Source organism: Vulpes lagopus, chromosome 8 (assembly GCF_018345385.1).
Source record: "Vulpes lagopus strain Blue_001 chromosome 8, ASM1834538v1, whole genome shotgun sequence".
Taxonomy (NCBI): Eukaryota; Metazoa; Chordata; class Mammalia; order Carnivora; family Canidae; genus Vulpes; species Vulpes lagopus.
This window is the reverse complement of record NC_054831.1, coordinates 71,649,328-71,670,397: the sequence shown is the minus strand read 5'-3', so window position 1 is coordinate 71,670,397 and position 21,070 is coordinate 71,649,328. Positions and strand designations below refer to the sequence as shown.

At 43.6% G+C, this 21,070-nt stretch overlaps 1 pseudogene; it reads left to right on the top strand.

Annotated features, from left to right (window-relative positions):
• Positions 1-955: 955 nt before the first annotated feature.
• Positions 956-21,070, top strand: part of LOC121497749 — a 51,660-nt pseudogene continuing 31,545 nt past the window's right edge.

Below are 21,070 nucleotides of genomic sequence, written 5' to 3'. Positions count from 1 at the left end.
CTGGGACCCACGTGATCAGGTAAAGGAAACACGATGGTCTGAAAACCCTGCTGCTCTTTTATTCAGTGTCACCCCCGTGTGACCCACAGGAATAGACTGCACATCTTCTTCCTTCTTAATTATCTTCATCGTCTCCTACGAGAGGAGAGGGTTACTCAGCCTCTGAGGCTGCAACTGTTGAGTTGAGTATAGGATTTGGGGCCAGAGGATTCAGAAATGGGGCGGTGGCCTTTCAACTGGTCGAGGTGGCCCTGGATATAAGTTTTGCTCTCAAAGAATAATTTACAATAAAGAAACAGCTTATATTCTATAAATATAATATGCTACCTCTCAAAGGCATTATAAGCTTAACTCCATGCTATAAAAGCATAGGATGTTAGAGTGGAAGTCTATATCAAGTCTATTTTCCAGATAAGTAAATTGAGTCCCAGGGAGGTCAGTGAATCTCCTAAGATTACACAAGTCCTCCGAAAGAATCCAATGTTCTTTTTCACCAATATACTATTATATGTCTTTTGTACATAAAGGCATTTTTTTTTTAGCTGAGCTTATAAATGTTGATGCAATGATTTAGAAACTCTCCATGGACATTGCTTTGACCTGTATCCAACCATCCCTCCTCTCATAGTCGGTGCACGTAGGGAAAAGGCCAGCCAGGCGTAGTGGGCAGAAGTGATGGATAGGACTTGGGCCCGGCCCTGGGAAATAGTCAAGGAACACTTGCTGAATGACATATTTGGGTTTTAGCAATAGACAATTTGGCTTTTATTTGAGTCCATAGTTTGCTAGAGAAAAAGTAAGATAAAACAAAGAAAGATGGAACTAAGTAAAACATATGACTCACGCTCCCCTAGGGCACTGGCCAGAAAATGAAAGCCAGGTGTGATTCTGACCCTGTAAGGAGGCAGAAGGTAGTTTCCATGGTGGCCAATCTCTCTACATGCGCTGTACGGCTATGGGCTCCCCAGTTGCCCATGAGGAAGGTGAGGTGTGTTTCCCATAATGTGATTTCTTGTGTCTAATACTTTCTAGGATACCCCCACATGTTTGTAGTCCCTTCCAATTTTATACATCTCAAACTCAACTTACACCTTCTTTCTCCCAAATGAGCTCCCTCTCCAGACTTTACAAATGCTGTCATCAACAGTAACAATTCTTCTGGCCAGCTTTATCCACTTTCTTGCCTTCTGCCTCCCCTTCTGTGCCAAGGTCCCACAACCTAAGGCCTGGACTGTCAGTGGTCTTTTGGTTGCTTTCACCAGTGTTTCTTTCTTAAATTGTACAATTGGGCACACAGCATTCTCTACTAAGAAATGTACAATAGCCCCCTAGTATACAAAAGTAAAGTCCAAACTCCTTAATTTGGCTTTCAGAATCATCTGACATCCTTTCTCCTATTTACCTCTCCTCCTGCCAAACTCATTTGATCATTCCCACTTGGAGGCCACCATTCCCACCTTCTCACTTTTACTCCCTTATCAAGAATCTCCCCCTTACTCAATAAGATCAAGCAAAGGGCCCACTGCCCATAATATCATAAGTACTTCATAAATATTTTTTCTATTTATTTGTTCATCAGAGAGATATATAGAGAGGCAGAGACACAAGCAGAGAGAGGAGCAGGCTCTCTCCAGGGAGCCCGATTTGGGACTCGATCTTGGGTCTCCAGGATCATGCCCTGGGCCAAAGGGAGACACCCAACCACTGAGCCACCCAGGCATCCTATTACTTCATAAAAATTAAGTGCCCCCTTCAAAATCCACATCCACTCCTCTCCCTGCAGGAAGCTTCTCCTCAGCAACCCCGCCCACTTCTTCTCTGTAATGTCTATTGGGTATCTAGTTTAGGTTACCTTTGGTGTTATCTTGTAACCTTCAACTCTATTGTAACCCTCAAGACAGGCTGTCACTATGCATTTCTGCATTTCTGTCACTATGTACAGTGTCCTGTAGACAGTAAGAGCTTAATACCTGATGATGATACTGTAGCATCGCCAGAATGTGGTCCTTAGCTCCAAACATGCTTACATCTTACATCACTGGGTTACCTTTTAACTCCCACACAGCAAAATTCCAGAAATGGAAGAATTTCAGATGAAGAAAGGGATAAGAAGAGGAAGGTGAACAACTATTTATTGACTACCTTCTTATACAAGTTTCCATTTTTTTGCTCTTTAATAAACATCCTCTCATATAAAGAAAAAATAATATAAAAGAGTGAATTGATTCAGCCAGGATAACAAATGTTACTGTCATCATTTGGGACTAGAACCCATAAACTTCTGACTCCCACTGAAAAACAGCTAATGTCAAGGTTAGTTTAGGTGGCTCTTAACTCAACCTGATGCTCATTAATGAGTATGATGGTGAAAGCATTGGGAACCTAAGTCTGCCTCAGTAAGAAAACGCCTACCAATTTAATGAGAGCTCAGGAGAGATTTCTGTCTTACTTGTGCTTGCAAGCTTCATGGTGCTCTCCTTGAGTCTAAGTTAAGCCAAGTACCCCTTGATACTTCTCATACATAAACCTAGGACAGCTGGGATTCTCTGGATATGTACAACAGCTTCCAAACATTTTTGACAAAACTTGTCTAAATGTTTTATAGATATTACCCTTTGAGTAAGAAAAGGGTCATCACTCTGGTCATTACTCCCTTTTAATAGATGGTAAAAACGAGGTACAAGTCATTAGAGTGACTCGCCTAATCTTTCATGACACAATAGTATGCTCTGGCTCTCACAGGCTAGTCTGCTGCTCGTCATAGGCTGAAAATGGTGCACTGTTCATGGCTAATGACCACCAATCATATATTGGTGGCAACTTCTAAGACAATTGGGTGGCACAAGTAGAAGGGGTCATCCGCTTAAGGGAATTTTATCCAGATGGATATGCAATTCGTGGAACAATAATACTGTTGACATAGAGCAGCGGCTCATCAAGGCAAAGTTGACCCCCAGCAGAAGTGTCAACTTGGAGAAAAAAGATTATTATAAGCTGGCTCTTGTTTATAAGGCTGAGGACCAACAGGAATAGAAGTCCTTCGTGGAGGCCCCTGGTCTCTATGTCACTCATTAGGAAATACAACCAACTGCTTCTCTATGCTTCCTATGCAGCAGTGCATCAGGCATCATGTGACTACACAGAACAAAAAGTAGCATCAGGCTGTTGCTATGGAAACCTCAGAACCATCTGAATTGCTATGGCATCATAAAAGCAAAATTCCAATCATCAGTCTTTAACTATAGGGCTGTTGAAATCTATCTCATATTTTTAGAATGTGTGACATTTAACACACTGATGAGTATTTCCAGCTTCAGAATACATTCTCTGCTTTCATATTTAGATGGGATTTTTCAGTTCAACTGGCTGGATTTTTTTTTCTTCTTCTTCTGGTAAGTGTACTGTCTTCTTACAAGTGATTGCAGCTCTTTATATACTTATTTCCTAGATGTTGCTTAATTCGTGCCTCTTATTTTCTCTTTATTCTATAATTAAAATTATTTTCTCACTGGCTGTCTATCTCTGCTTCCCCCAGACTCTCTCTCCCTAGTTGTATGTTTCATATTCCCAGTCGACACATCATCCAGGTCTTAATCCCCACTGGTTTTAACTGATCACATTTTAAGCCTTAGCTGCTAATAATGAACAGTTCTGAGCCCCAGCCAAAGGTGCATAGCTGCTCCCCTGGTGATTCTTTATCTCTCAAGTCACCATTCCCTTATCATTCAAGGTGATCCCCATTTACTGACTTTTCCAGGCCTTGTATAAAATCTTTTTCTGGATCTGGAATAATAGGTATGTCATTTCCACTTTCCCCTGGGAGAACTGCTGACAGGATTTTGTTTAACTCTGTATACTCCACATTTTGGGTGTAAAGTGTCTACACGCACACACATGCTCACAAATATGTTGTTTATCTTGTTTGAAAGATGTTAAAAGAGATTGATCGGCTGTTAGAGATAACAACTCTTATAACCTAGTTAGCTTAGAAGAAAGAAAAGGAGGAATTGTGAATATAGAGGCAGAAAATACAAATTCTGCTCAAGGAAAGCTGTTAAGGTAGCACACTGTTGTGTGGTAAGTGTCCTTCACATCCTTTTTGTTCATCCGGCACCAGCCTCTTCAAAGCTTTTGGTCTATGTAAGAGCATTCTCCTTTGAACCCCTTTCCTTACAAGAGTTTCAGGATCTCTTAAGGTTATTTATTTTCTTCTCCTCTTTAAACCTCTCCAAAGAAGTGCCTTCTCGATCTCTCCACAGCATTAAACAATAAGTTCCTGCACACTGGTAAGCATGGCATTACCAAGGTGTGACTTTCATCAGTGAATTTCCAGGAACTGACATCTCTGCCACTGCATCACTGAATTTAAAAGCATAATTCCTAGAAAGAGTGTTTAAGCATTTTTTGAGTCAACTCTTTCTTCCAGGGGTCACAAGAATCTTCCAGAGCATGATTTATTTATCTACTAGTATAATCACCCCCTCCAATAAGCTGCAGTTGTCAGGATTGTGTACAGAGCAATGTGAACTAAACATATTTGCACACAGAGCAATGCCACAAAAAGAGATAAATAACAACAACCTGATTTGCTGATTCCAACATCAAGGACCGCACTGTTGTCCTCGTCAATATCTAGGTCAAGTTAAATACTATGTTCAGAAATTCCACTCTGGGCCAACCATGGCCAATCGTGTTTGGTGTCTGAATAAGATTTCTAGCAATCATGACCTGGTGAAGAACATGCTCTTGCTTCAGATGATTTTTAAACACATTTCTAGCGTGTATAAACCAATGAACCATACTCTATCTTGGTTTATCCTGATACAAGGAATCAATCAGTCAATCAGTCAATTAAGAGTAATGCATGCAGGGATGTGTCTTGCATTAATAACTATGCTATGGAGGCAATGAGAGAGTCTTTGCTGATACTGTTGCTTAAATGTTTAGGGTCTGCCGACCCTGTATTATCAATCAGACACTAAACTCCCAAGAAACAAAACTGGCACCCTACCTTGCGCTTTAACCTGGACAGTGTCTTATCATATACCAACTGTGCAGTAACAACTTAGGGAGTGAATGGAGAACTATAGGAATGCATGCAGAACCAGAGCCAGGTGAGTCTTCAGAAAGCTCACAAATCTGTTGGGTAGGAAAGAAACTAGAAGCTATAATTAATAAAAGATGGTCTATGACACTGGAGACAAGATGCTGTAACAGACACCAGAAGTTCTATAAGAATGCAGAGAATGTAGAGGGCAAGTTAAAGAGAAGAATGCTTGGTGAAAGAATGCTTACTTTATGGCTCCTAGGAGATGTGGTGTGGATTTTCCAAATAGGCAGAATCAGAGATGCAGGGGCAGAGACCAAACAGTGAAAGACAGAGTGGATGACCTCAAAGGGCAATCTAGGCAGGGCAAGAGTGACAGAAGGTTCTTGCTTAGATACCACTGCATGTGGGGACTGTTTGTCAGAAATTGTCACTTCGATCTCTATGCGTTTAGGTTGCCACTTCCATAATAATTCAAGTGCTTCTTTAAACCTGAGGTTCTATAAAGGCAAGAAGATTCATAGAAAAAAACTGAATACCATGGAATGAGCAACAGAAGCCTTTTTAATCAATTATCGTAAACAGCACATCAGCAATAAACTAAAAATTACACATACATGTACATATACATCTGCATATATACACATAGGAAATGATACATCGGTGTAGTCAGTTAGATTGCTACTTAGAATTCTTTTTTTTTTAATAATTTTTTGTCTTTCTGATAACCTTATGTATGTGTGTGTTTTTTAAAGATTTTATTTATTTTTTCATGAGAGACAGATAGAGACAGAGAGAAAAAGAGAGGCAGAGACACAGGCAGAGGGAGAAGCAGACTCCATGCAGAAGCCTGATCCCGGGACTCCAGGATCATGCCCTAGGCCGAAGGCAGGCGCTAAACTGCTGAGCCACCCAGGGATCCCTACTTAGAGTTTTTTGAACAAACATGTCTGCTTAGAAATATTGCTATGAAGTTCTACAGTCAACTCCAGCCTCCTCTTACCAAGCCACTAGTTTACCTCTTACCAAGCTTTACCTCTTACCAAGCCACACTTCTCAGTTTGGTGAGACTGAGGGATGTGTATTGCCCCTTTCCAAGACCTCTTTGTTCTTCTTCCCAGACAGTTTCTGTTGTGACCACTGAACACATGGATATCCGCTCCTTCCTATGTCCCTTACTTATCTGAAAGTTACCCTGTGTAAAAATGGATATACACATACCATGGAAATTACCATTCTTTCTCTAATTCCTTTTTAATAAAGGAATTTTTATGAGTCAGATTTTATGACTAGCTATATATGTTGGTGAAGATACAAAAATATAAATAAAGACCCCAGGTAGGTTCAAGCCTTTCATCATGCACTTTGTAAAATGATGTGCTGCTGGCTGCTGATGCCCAGGGATGATTCCTGACCTCTATTGTCATGCAAAGATTGGTGTGTGTATGTGCGTGTGTGCATGTGAGCATGTGTGTATGTGTTGGGGGGGGGATGGACCTTCACAAACATCCTCTCTCATTATTCAAAAAGGAACATTTACTCCCATTTCACACTCACCCATCCTCCTGCTCAACCCGCTGTGCATCACCTCCATCCCTGCCAAGTGCCCCAACCTCACCGTTTGCTGTTAGACTGATCCATGATCACTTAGGTATGTGCAGAATGCTGTACCTTAGCATTTGGATTTTCTTCTTTTTATTGAAGTGAAATTCACATAATATAAAATAAACCATTTTAATGTGAACAACTCAGTGGTATTTAGTACATTCATAATGTTGGGGAACCACTGCTGTTCTCTAGTTCAGTGTCTGTCTCTAAAGATTCACTAATCGTGGCATTTCATATGAATGGGACCATATAACATGTGACCGCTTTTCATCTAGCTTCTTTTGCTTAGCATAAAGTTTTTGAAACGCATCCATGTTATAGCATCATCAGTGCTTTATTCCTTTTTTATTAATTATTTCCATTATATGTATGTACCATAATCTGTTTATCCAATCTGCAGTTGACATGTGGGCTGTTTTCTGCCTTTTAGCTACTATCAATAGTGTTGCTATAAACACACATGTACATGTATTTGTTTGAATATCTGTTTGAAGTTTTGGGGCATATATAGGAGTGGAATTGCAGGGTCACAGGGTAATTACATGTTTAACTTTTTGAGGAACCACCCAATTACTTCCCATGACAATCGCACCAATAGCCACATGTTAGCTGGAAAATAATGAGAGCCCTAGGAAATCTTAGGTAGATTTCTAAAGCTACTCTCTGACCCATTCTGTCCCCCCAGCATGTGCCAGGGGGACAGAACCAGCTGTGTGTGCTTCCTGAGAGGAAAGACAAGTTTCATCTTCCCTAGTAAAACAAGCACCCATAGGCAGCCGCCATGAGTAGGTAAGAGGAGAAACACAAGAGGTCAGTGAATGTGTGGCAAAGTCGATCAAAGCCACACAAGGGAAGAATGGCCTTCCCTTTGATGTACAGAAATTATCCTGAGGAAGTTATCTAAGATGGTATAAATACTGACATACAGGGAAAGTATTATGGAATTATTTTCATAGTGAAACTTTAAATGTCCAACCTGTGAGAATATTCAATTATGTCAAGGTACATCCAACCAACTTTTATTTTATTTATTTATTTTTATTTTATTTTATATTTTAAAAAGATTTTATTTATTTATTCATAGACAGAGAGAGAGAGGCAGAGACACAGGCAGAGGGAGAAGCAGGCCCCATGCAGGGAGCCCGATGTGGGACTGATCCCGGGTCTCCAGGATCACACCCCAGGCTGCAGTGGTGCCAAACCACTGCGCCACCAGGGCTGCCTATTTATTTACTTTTAAATATTTTATTTATTTGTTCATGAGAGTCACAGAGAGAGAAGCAGAAACACAGGCCGAGGAAGAAGCAGCCTCCATGCAGGGAGCCCAACATGGGACTCGATCCCGGGTCTCCAGGATCACACCCTGTACTGAAGGCGGCACTAAACCGTTGAGCCACCCGGGCTCCCCCCAACCAACTTATAAACACTATTTTATCTGAGAAAGTACTCATGATAGAATATTAATTGCAGCGACAGTTAATCACAACTACATATTATGATGTCAAGTTATAAAGATGATGTTATAGACTTATACACAAACACATGTGTGTGTCTGTGTGTGAGTGGATGTGTCTGCATCCATATGTGTCTGAAAAACAGAAGGAAGTATGCCAAAATATTTACAATGGGATCCTCTGTGATTGTTTTTCTTCATTTTTATATTTATCTCCATTTTCCAGATTCCCTGCCACGAAATTCTAGGACAAAAACAAACAAACAATAAAGCACAGAGATGATGCCATAATATTCATTGCTTCTTCAGTAATCTATCGGTCTATACCCTCCTTCATTCTTCATCAAGCACATACTGAGCTCTTTCTCTTCTAACATAGCTGGACTGGGCAATGTGGGAGGGATGGTAAAAAAACAAAAACAAAAACAAGCGATCTTATTTTTAGGAACTTTTAATTTCTGACATGTCAAGAGGATGACATTTCCGAAACCCTGTATTTCATGATCCCCCTCTCCTCTCCTTAAAATTTAAAAGCTTCTTTTTATTCTCAGCAAACATTGTTCTATTTATATTTTAAATGTCCTTTGCAAAATGCCTCATCTGATCTTGCAGATACTGTTCCATGAAAATGATGAACCACATCTGGTTTTGCAGAGGAAAGCCCCCACTCCACTTTAGATTGGTCATATCATGACACAATCATCTCTCTGATCACTTACATTTTTCCTTCTTTCCTTAAAAGTGAGATAATGATTCTTATTCTCAGGACAGGTTTAAAAAGAACAATGAGAATTATTATTAGTAGTATCTGTTATTTACTTCTTTATATCGAAAATAATCTAACAGACTCCCTTGACATTCCTTTTTATGTAGGCTAGATGTCCTAATTTTTATTTTTGCTTGGGCTGAAGAGCCCAGAGGGGTTAAGGATATTGCCTATTATAATCTAGTAAATTAGAAATGGAGCAAGAACAGGAGACCAAATCTCTAAAATCTGGCCCAGCATTTCAGTGAAATTTAAAAAGAAAAACATACCTAGGAGAGAAGCCTATCTGCATCAGATAGTAAATCTTTCTCACAAAAGCAAAATGCCTCCCCTGTGATTCCTTGCATGAAAAATCAGTTACCATCAGGAAATAGCAGAGGGACTCAGAGCTGCAGTTATAGATTGGAACCTACCTGTAAAAATTATTTCCCCAAGGTTCTCCATTTATTCTGTTCTCTCCTCAGATAATAAATAAACTTGCTCAGTTTTGCACATCAAGTCTGACTCATCTTGCTGCGAGAACTCCAGGTGTCCCCTCTTATAGGCAGAATCAAGCTGGGTCCAATCCATTGCACAAATGCCAGCGACAGAGGTGGTAATATTCGCGACTGAAAAGACCAGAGTGAAACTGGCTCCTTTTCTGAGGGTGTATCCAATTTTAAACATAAAAGTAGCAACTCCTTGAATGAGGTGCATCCTCCACCATGTGTACAGCCCAGAAGAAGCTACACAGAGGAAGGTGGAGATTGTCTGCTCTGTCCTGGTTTCTTGTGCCTACACTGTACAAAACAAACTAAGAAGCTGAACCAAGTCATTCTTTGCCACTTTGCAACATTGAAATTTTTCATTCCGCATATTCAGAGAGCAGTTTTTTGTCTATTAGCTTTGTGTGAGAGGTCAGTGAAGGCAGAGATTCAATGAAGACTTTCCCAAGGAAATCAAAAAGGCCAGGAACTGCAGAAACATATTCTGATTCTAATGTGAAAAGACTTCCAGCAAAGGGGTGACTGGGTGGCTCAGTCGGTTGAGCGTCAGCCTCTTGATTTAGGCTCAGGTCATGATCTCAGGGTCTTAAGTCCTGTGTAGGGCTCTGTGCTAGGTGTGGGGCTTGCTTAGAATTCTCTATCTCCCTCTCCCTCCACCCTCCCCTCACCACATGTGCACACACACACTCTCTCTCTAGAATAAAAAAAAAGCCTGCCAGCATGTCAACAACTGTGCACGCACACACACATAGAGGCACATGCACATGCCTAAGGGAAATATGACAATCTCATCAGTAGACACTTGGGATACTGGTGTCAACTGAAACCAGGAATTCACATCAACTCAAACTTGATCTATTCAAACTATGACTTCCCTTCCAAGGACTGATCCCAGAGTCTGCCCTTCAGCCATGAACCCAACAGCTCAAGCTTCACTAGTTCCAGATAGGTTGTAAAACATTAAAATGTGCCCATTATCAAATAACTTTGGGGCGTATGACAACCATGAGAGTTTCAAATCAAAGCCTAAAATTCAATTTAAATCAAAATCTGAAGGCTCTATTTTTATAAAAGGACAAAAAAAAATCAAGCACAAAACAAAATAATATCTTGTAAGTACATCATAGATATGGAGAGACGTCGACCTCAGGGGGGTTGGAAAGTATGCATCACAGCAGAGTCTATAGTGTACTTCTATTTATCTTTATTTGATGTTTAATTAGACATGCCTTTCTTAATGTAAGTTGCTGACCCAAAGAAATTTCTCAATAAATGTTAGCTATTACTGTGCTTACTGGTGCTAACAATGATAACTTGAATTCAGATAAAGTGGTAGGCAATTCCCTTCCATCCTCTGTGTCCAGCCTTAGTTCCCTAAATGGGGTGGACTTTCTTGTCCAGGGGAGGGATGATGTAGAACGGGCACCAAGGCCAGGCAGCAAAGGCAGACAACTCTGCCTAGGGTGGGGTGATGCAACCCCAGGAGTTTGCCAGCCCAGTCTCCATGAATCGGAAACCAACCAGTTGGGAGATCCTAGCATTGTTACTAGTGTCATTAATGTCTCAGCCCATCACAACACCCAGAATAGTCCCTATGGATATTTAAGTCAGCTCAGAAAGCTGCCACCAGGTGGTGCCATATCAAGACTGGGACAGGAAGTCCAGCTAAGAAACTCCCTGCTGTCTGGTTGCTCACATGTTGAATTCATTATCCTCACAAATAAGGAACTTCATATTTTACACAATCGACAAACTGGGAGTTATTGTGTTATGGCTGTTGTGTTATGATGACTTTTAAGGGTGAAAGAAGACACTATAATAATGGAGCAAAAAATAAACCGAAATCATTCAGGGCAAGTAGGATACATAGTCACCCTAGTTATGGCAAGGTTTACACTATTATTTTTTTTATTATGACTACTATTATCTTTATGCCATTATATTGCTTTATTTTTATATTTTATTTTATTTATTTATTTTTTTTTTGCAGTGAGAGAAGGAGCAAGTGATGTTGAGTACGACAGACAAAGTTAGTGGTACCCCCCAGGGCCCATACCTGTCTAGGACCATGATACTGCACTGAAGTTATTTGTAATACATGTGAACTTTGCTGCCTCAAATGCCAACTTCCTGCTAATGCCTGAGTGTCTACAGCTTACTAACCCTGGAAAATGAGCGGATCATGTATGTGAGCCTTGGGAAACAAGGAGCCCCAAACCATCTCAAAGAGAAAAGGCCTTTTTCACTACCCAGCACATGCTGTGCCAGCTCAAACTTGTTTCCTGATATTTCTACTCTGGCTCCTTGGTGAATCTGGAGTCTGTAAGACACAATATGCCATCGCGGTTGCTTCCTGATACTCACTCTCAGTCCAGCAAAATACATCCTTGTAGGAAATGTGCCTGCAGAGCTTCCTGGGGTCACCAGACCTTCCAAGTACTCCTCAGAGTGTGAGAGGAAGCAGCAGGTACCAGTGGAGAGTGGCTACCTGGACATGTGGAAGATCCTTTTCCTTGGGATTCCTCCAAGAGCGGATCTCTGCCGGGACCAGATGAGCATGGAGAGTCTTGGGGTGAGGGAGATGTGGGCATTAATGTCAGGTGGCCTCGCTGGGAGCTGAAAGCTGATGAGGTCTGGGATGCTGAGGCACTGCCATGCCATCACTACGAGGCAGTGGGACAGGCGAAAGTCAAACCAGGCCGCCCGGACCTCTGATGCGCCATGGCTGCTTGGAAAGTTCTCTTTGTCAGACCAGATGAGAGCAAGGCCTGACGGAGGGGCCCACACAGGTTCATTAAGATCCAGCCAAAGGGGAGAGGAGATGCTCAAGGCTCTTAGTGATCAGGGGACTCAATGACAAGGACAGTGAGGCTTCTGGGGAGCAAGCCAGTTTCACAGGGGACTTTGTAAATTCCCCACATCCTTGATTTTTGTGATTTTGTTTCCTCCTATTTCCCCCATACGCTTCTTCTCTGATTTTGCCATCATTTTATCTTAGCACAAGTACATTTTGTTGGACAAGTCAGTAACTCATCATTACTTTGGGATCTCACTGACATTACAGGCACTGATTAATATGTTTCTTCCCTCTTTCTGCTGTACGCTCTCCTGGAGTTTCCTACAAAACGTGGGCTCTGCATCTAGACAGATCTAACTGAACTTAAATTCCAGCTCCATGATTTAATGAGTGGTGAGGATGTTCAGTTTCTAACCTCATGAAATCTGAGGTCTAAGAGTGTCTGCCTTATGCGCCTGCGGGAAGTGTAAATGAAACCCTGCCCTGGAAGCACTTAGTACAGGGCCCGTCATTCGTTCTTTAAATGCCAAATAAGTGGTAGTTAGTATTCTTTCATTATCCCTGTTGTTTTATGTGAACGCTAATATGTATTAGGTTTTTAATCATCTAACTTATTTTTGGTGAGAAACATTTAAGTTTTACTCTCTTAGCAAATCTCAACGATATAACCGAGTCTTATCAACAACAGTCATCCTGCTTACATGGGCTCTTCAGACCTTATTCATCATTTTTAAAAAAGGTTTATTGATTGATTTGAGAGAGACAGAGAGAGAGATAGAAAGAGAGAGAGAGAGTCAGTGCATGGGGAGGGGCGGAGTGAGAGGGAGAGAAGCAGGCTCCACTAAGTGTGGAGCCAGATGTGGGACTCCATCTCACAACCCTGAGATCAAGACTTGAGCTAAAATCAAGAGTCGGAAGCTTAAGTGACTGAGCCACCCAGGTACCCCCAGACCTTATTCATCTTAAAACTGAGACTCTGTCCCCTTTTACCACTATTCCCGCCACCCCCTGACACCACTTTTCTACCCTGTTTCTTTCTTTTTTTTTTTTTTATGATAGTCAGAGAGAGAGAGAGAGAGAGAGAGAGAGAGGCAGAGACACAGGCAGAGGGAGAAGCAGGCTCCATGCACCGGGAGCCCCACGTGGGATTCGATCCCGGGTCTCCAGGATCGTGCCCTGGGCCAAAGGCAGGCGCCAAACCGCTGCGCCACCCAGGGATCCCTCTACCCTGTTTCTATGGGTTTGACTCATATGTGTTTTTCTTTTTTGGTTCCACATATAAATGACATCATGTAGTATTTGTCTTTGTCTGGCTTATTTCACTAATTTGCTTATTAGTTACACATTTCTCTATTCTTGTATTTTCATTTTTTTTCATTTGTTTTAATTTACTCTTATTGCCATTTTAATTTCAATCTTCACCTTTCATTTTTTAATTTTTTCCTGATGTGAAGAAAAAATATTCCTTTTAAAAATATTTTATTTAAAGATTTTATTTAGTTAGTTAGAGAGTGAGTGGGGCCGTGGAGGTCAGAGTGGTAGAAGGAAAGGGAGAAAGAATCCCAAGTAGACTCTACACTGAGCAAAAAGCCCGATGCAGGGCTCCATCTCACAACCCTGAGATCATGACCTGATCCAAAATTAAGAGTTGGATGCTTAACTGACTGAGCCACCCAGGTGCCCCAAAAGGTATTTTTGACAAAAAAACAAACAAAAAAACCCCTATATTGTGTAAACTCTTCCCACCTTGTAGAGGAGAGAATGATCATTTTTATTGGCAGGGCAATGGTGAAGGGGTGCAAGATTAGAGCAGGTAACAGTGTTGTTCATTTTAAAAAGGAGGAGGCAGCTCTAGAAGGGTTCCAGGGAGAAGAGACTGGTGGAGGGGAAGAGATTTCGCAGGCATTCTAAGTGGAAGGAAATCGCACAGTGCTGCCCAGTCTGCAAAGTAATCACCTCTCAGACACCTCCACAGAACTTTCAATATGATCTGTATGGTTCATCATGCCAGTAATTAATCTCTCATTTCTCAGTTTCAAATCCACTCTTCCAGATACTTCCTCCTGCTGCCTGGGCAGCTATCCAGGTCAGCAAGACCCTCCACTTCTCTCTGAGGCTCTGCGCACCTGGGAAATCAGAGAAAACCTGCAAAGCTGGAGAGGTAGCGGGGCTCCTTTCTTCCTGTCTGCCTCTTGTTCTGTCTACATCCCTGCAGTCCAGCTGCCTCCACCTGCCAGAGCATTAGGGTCCAGCAACAGCAGCAGCTGAATCCACTTTGCAGATTTTCCAGCACCAACAGAATGAGCCTCATGATGATGAGCTCAAAGACACCAATGTCCCCTCCTTAGAGATGGAGGTCCAAGCCCACAGACTCCCTCCTTCCTGCTAGCACCCAGGGCCCCCTCTTCAGAGGTCTGAGTTTCAGCTCCATGCCTCCAGGCTTCTCAGACTAATGGTCCCAGCTCGTCCCTTGGCTCCCCTATCCCAGGAATGGTAACTGTGTCCTGCAACGGCCACCTCTTTGATCTCTTTGTTTCCCCCTCTTTGCCCTCCAAGTCACCCAGTTAATGACTCTTTATGTCAAGTTCTCACTGTTCAAATAACTGACATGGGTTCTATCCCCTAACTGGACCTGGACTGATACACCTTCTGATGTATAAAAAGTGCATTTTCTTCTTCAGAGGATGGCAAACAATTCTGAGTATGGCTTTGGTGTTGGCTGGGGGGATGAAATCATCTCATCTCAGAAAGTGACAGCCATGTTTGAGTTATCCTCGTGTTGCCTGCCCCTTCAATTACCTTTTGTTTCCATGATCTTAGAATCTACTTTTCATTATGTCCAACAAAAAGCGTGGTCTGAGAGAAAAAAGCTCCTGACCAAACCGAGGAAACTGCTGCTCTGCTCTGCAGATGATACTGGAGCCACCCTGAGAAATGAGGGTGCTCCTGGTCAAGACCTCCCTGCAGCTGTGAGTCTCTCCATACAGGTGCCATGTGGCATTATTACAGTAGGCTTGCTCCCCGACACCTCACACTAACCACTCCATGTAGGAGGACCTCCATGTTTTTGAAATCCACAGATGGGACACATGGATGGCTCAGTGGTTGAGCATCTGTCTTCAGCTCAGGGTGTGATCCCAAGGGTCCTGGGACCAAGTCCCCACAGGGAGCCTGCTTCTTCTTCTGCCCATGTCTCTGCCACTCTGTGTCTCTCATGAATAAATAAATAAATAAAATCTTTGGGGAAAAAGAAAGAAGAAAGAAAGAAAGAAGAAAGAAAGAAAGAAAGAAGAAAGAAAGAGAAAGAAAGAAAGAAAGAAAGAAAAGAAAGAAGAAAGAAAGAAAGAAAGAAAGAAAGAAAGAAGAAAGAAAGAAAGAAAGAAAGAAAGAAAGAAAGAAAGAAAGAAAGAAAGAAAGAAAGAAAGAAATCCACAGAGAGCCATTGGATTTTGGAAACCAAGTCAATGGTTGTGGTGGTGGATGGAGTGGTGCAACCAGTGTGCAGTGGTGGACGGGAGTGTGCAACCAATGTGCAGCAGCGTCCTGTCTGTGCCAGGACTGACTTTGGCCAAGAAGCAGAAAGTGGTGATGCCCTGGGGATACTGAAGACAGGAAAGTTGCTCTGAGGTGTCTACACAATGATGGCTGTCCTCACCCCAAGCACCTGGTTCTGACTGAATAGTCACCATGTGGCTCATGACTGGGTGTTTCTAACTTGTGCTATCACACACATGGCAGGGGGCATCCCATGAACATCTGACTCAAAATAATAGTAGATTCTGGAAAGCATCTAGATCCTAGAAAGTAGGCAGTGATGTTATTAATCAACAATAACACTGCCAAATGGCTTCTGCCACTGATCACACACAGAACAGATATTAACTCTGCTAATTTACTTCCATTTCCTTACAGTCCTGTTTGGGTTTTGAATCAGTTAAGTGCTTCCCACAGACGTCACATGCCTTGTGTGTCATCTTGCCATTTGGCTCTGTTCCACCATTATTAGAAATCTTTGCCATTTTCCCCTTTCTTCCGTTTATGCATTTACAGGGAGCAGTAGTGGATGGAAGAGGTCTTTCTAGGCAATGGGAAATTAGTGTTATACTTTGGATAGCCAACTTTCTCATTCAACCAGGTGCCTTCACTTTGAGAAATTACTGGAAAGAAGAAAGGGAGGCTCCTTTAAAAATGTCACTAAGTCCATCCAGAAATAATGATTAATTAGGAGAATGAGGCTCTTTGGAAGAGTGGAAACTATGCAGGCTAAACAATCTTCTGTCAAGGTGAGCTGCCAGAGTCAGGGTTCACCCTTTCTCCCCACCTGTAAAATGAGTGAATGAGGCCCCATTTCACCCAGGAAAAAGAGAAAACCCATTTGGGGCCCTTGGGTTCCTTTTGCAGCGCCTTCTTTTTTTCTTCATAAGGTTTCATTTTTTATCTTTCTATGTGGGCACATCATAGAAGCTGTCATACTTGATCAGCGCCTGGAGAGAAAGATGAAAACGTCACGCTCACATCTGTGGAGCTGGGATGAGCAGGGAGAAATCGAGAAGATTAAGCAGAGAGCTTTCATGCCCGAGATAACCCAGCTGTGTGAAAAATCAAGTCTATTGAACACGAAAGCACTGAACCACCAAAATAACTGCTTTAACCAGGAAGGAAGGGAATAAATGCCCCAGCAAAGCACAGACAGTGACGCAGACTCGGCCGCATTTCAAACAAATTCATGACTCTCTCTTCACCCCTGAGGCGCCTCTGCCTCTGTCCTTCTACTAAAGTTCTGCTCACTCCTTCTTTTTTTGAATAAACAGTAACACCTTACTTCTGTGAGGCTGTATAAATTGCAAACCTTCTAAACCAGGATTTGGGCTTTCAACATTGTTAGCCATAAAACTAAAAAGCTTTTTATCATCTGTAACCTCCCTGCTACCCAATGCGGCAGCCAACAGCCATAGGTGACCATTTACATTAATTAGGATAGGGGCCGGTGGGGGCTCTGTTGGTTAAGTGATCAACTCTTAATTTTGGCTCAGGTCATTATCTCATGGTCGTGATATCCAGCCCTGTGTTGGGCTCCACACCTAGTGTCAAGCCTGCCTGGGATTCTCTCTCTCCCTCTGCTTCTCCTCACCCCTCGCTCATGCTCTCTCTAAAAACAAACAAACATATATTAATCAGGATAAAATAAATGTAAAGATCCAATTGCTCAGATGCACCAGCCCATTTCAAGTACTTGACAGCCACGTGTGACTCGTGGCTACTGGACTGGCCAGCGTCCAGACAACATTTCCATCACTGAAGAAAGTTCTTTAGGAAATGAAAGGATGATAGGGCTCCTTTTCCAGAATGCAATTATTTATATTCCTATGATCCTATGAGCTCTCTGACACTCTGAGCATTTGCTCTACCCAGGGCTGCTGATATTCCTATGGATGGCGGGATCAGACGCCAGGAATTCCTCAGGGCTTGGGTGACTCAGGTTATTCAGAAACTGTGTTCAGTCTTGCAGGCTATGAGGCCTCTGCTTCATGTGGGATGCAAAAAGAAATTTCTCTTCCTAATCTTTAAAGCAGCTTCCCACAATCCTTGTGATGGCTAATTGTGTCATCCCTGGCTAGACCATGGGGCGCCCTGACTAAACATTATTTCTGGGTGTGTCTGCGAGGGTGTTTCCAAATGAGATTGGCATTCGAATTGGTGAAGCCAGTAAAGCAGGTGACCCTACCCAAAGTCAGTGGGCTTCATCCAATCCATCGAGGGCCGGAAGAGAACAAAAGGTGGAGGAAAGAATTCACCCTGCCTCCTGAATGAGCTGGGACATCTTCTCTCACTCTCTCCTCCCTTGAACAGGGAGTTATACCATTAGCTTCTCTGGTTTCAGGCCTTTGCACTCGGACTGAATTATCCCACTGGCTTTTCGGGTCTCCAGCTTGCAGCTGCAGATCCTGAGATAATCACATGAGCCAATTCCAACCCCAGACATGTAACATAGCCAAGTGTCTCAACTGGAAAGAGCCTACATCCCTGGCATAAGCACCAGCTAGACCTGCCCTACGACCCAGCAATTGCACTGTTGGGGATTTACCCCAAAGATACAGATGCAATGAAACGCTGGGACACCTGCACCCCGATGTTTATAGCAGCAATGGCCACAATAGCCAAACTGTGGAAGGAGCCTCGGTGTCCATCGAAAGATGAATAGATAAAGAAGATGTGGTCTATGTATACAATGGAATATTCCTCAGCCATTAGAAACGACAAATACTCACCATTTGCTTCAACATGGATGGAACTGGAGGGTATTATGCTGAGTGAAGTAAGTCAATTGGAGAAGGACAAACATTATATGTTCTCATTCATTTGGGGGAATATAAATAATAGTGAAAGGGAATAGAAGGGAAGGGAGAAGAAATGGGTAGGAAATATCAGAAAGGGAGACAGAACATGAAGACTCCTAACTATGGGAAACGAACTAGGGGTGGTGGAAGGGGAGGAGGGCGGGGGGTGGGGGTGAATGGGTGATGGGCACTGAGGGGGGCACTTGACGAGATGAGCACTGGGTGTTATTCTGTATGTTGGCAAATTGAACACCAATAAAAAATAAATTTATTATTTAAAAAAAATAAGCACCAGCTAATGCTTAGTGGTTGGAGGGTTCACACTTCCAGTCTTTGAAATGCAACAAAGGCAATGCCAAGGATAAATAGAGTAAGCGTAAAGAGTGAGTTTGGGGGGCCACCACCCTCCAGGGCAGTTCCCTGGGGAACAGCACGGTGTCACTTCTGGTCTAGTCTGGATTGCTTGGATCCACTGTGCGATTATTAACAATGCACATGACTAACCCCAGAACTTGTCATTTCTTGAAACTCTTATTTCTTGCCATGTCTTTCAGTATAATCAGGAGGGAGTGGCTTCAGACAGATAAAAGCTGGCTCTTGGATGGTTTTCCCAAAGGCCAGCTCTTGTGTCAGTGATCACTCTGCTTCTCCATTTGATGTACGGCATGTCCAGCTACTGCTAACAGAAGCCCAGAAATTGGCTGGTTGTTTGATTATTCTCAAGGCTAAATATTCAGAATGACCTAACAGACCCATACATAAACACACGAGTTCTCATAACCTTCTCAACATGAAAGTTCACATTTTTTCTTCCCATCCCAGCAACAAACTGACAACCGGCCAGCACTTAAATTAGGGGAAAAAATTAAAAGAAGAATCTGTCACTTATGTTTAAAAAAAAAAGAAAGATTACAGCTGTCTCCTCAATACCAGAGGCCTGTGTTTTGTATTTTAATATATATTCAACAACTGTATGCTTGGTTGCCCCCTGTAACCCCTATTTCTCTTTGCTCTCTCTTATTTGTAAGCTCAAATGTTTCATATTAAAAAGCTATTTTAAACCCAATCTTTAAAAGAGGAAATAAAACTTTTTTTTAATTGCATAAAACAGTGGAGGTTGGGGGAGGGGCAAGATGGCGGAGGAGTAGGGTCTCCAGGTCACCTGTCCTCAGCAAATTACCTAGAAAACCATCCAATCATCCTGAAAACCTACGAATTCGGCCTGAGATTTAAAGAGAGACCAGCTGGAACGCTACAGTGAGAAGAGTTCGCGCTTCTATCAAGGTAGGAAGACGGGGAAAAAGAAATAAAGACACAAAAGGCCTCCGAGGGGGAGGGGCCCCGCGAGGAGCCGGGCTGAGGCCGGGGCGAGTGTCCCCAGGACAGGAGAGCCCCGTCCCGGAGGAGCAGGAGCTGCACCGACCTTCCCCGCGGAAAGGGGCTCCCCGGGAATTGGAGCAGGATCCCCAGAAAGGCGGGGATGCCCTCGGGCTCCCTGGGACAGTAACAGAGGAACTGCGCCCCGGAGAGTGCGCCGAGCTCCCTAAGGGCTGCAGCGCTCGGCGGGACCCGGAGCAGCTCGGAGGGGCTCGGGCGGCGGCTCCGCGGAGGGGGCTGCGCGGCTCCGGGAACAGCTCAGCGGCGGCGGCTCGGGCGGAGGAAGAAGCTCCGCGCGGAGGGGGCTGCGCGGCTCCGGGAACAGCTCGGAGGGGCTCGGGCGGCGGCTCCGCGGAGGGGGCTGCGCGGCTCCGGGAACAGCTCAGCGGCGGCGGCTCGCGCAGAGGAAGAAGCTCCGCGCGGAGGGGGCTGCGCGGCTCCGGGAACAGCTCGGAGAGGCTCGGGCGGCGGCTCCGCGGAGGGGGCTGCACCGCCGGGAGCGCAAATCCAACAGCGCAGGCCCCGGAGCACAGGGCGCCGGGACACAGCCCAGGATCCGGCCTCCCCCGGGACAGGCAGAGGCCGGGAGGGCCCAGGACAGCAAGGACGCTCCTGCCTGGAACTGAGCAGATCAGCGGCCCCGCCCCGGAGCCCCCAGGCCCTGCAGAAGGAGAGCCCCGGAGCTACTGCAGGGGCTGGATCCAGGGTCCCAGAGCTGCCCCCGCCACTGTGGCTTCCTCCCGGGGCCTCACGGGGTGAACAACCCCCACCGAGCCCTGCACCAGGCAGGGGCAGAGCAGCTCCCCCAAGTGCTAACACCTGAGAATCAGCACAGCAGGCCCCTCCCCCAGAAGACCAGCGAGACGGACCAGTTCCAAGGGAAATCAAGGGACTTAAACTACACAGAATCGGAAGATACTCCCCCGTGGTTTTTTTTGTTTTTTGTTTTTTTGTTTTTGTTTTTGTTTTTGTTTTGTTTTGTTTTGTTTTGTGCTTTTTTTTTTCTCTCTTTCTTCTTGATTTCTGATTGCTTCCCCCACCCCCCCTTTTTTCTTTTTTCTCCTTTCTTTCTTTTTCTTTCTTTTTCTTCTCTTTTTCCCCTATTTTTTTCTTCTTTCTCTTTTTTCTTTTTCTCTTTTCTTTCCTTCTCTCTCTTTTTCTCCTTTTCCCAATACAACTTGTTTTTGGCCACTCTGCAC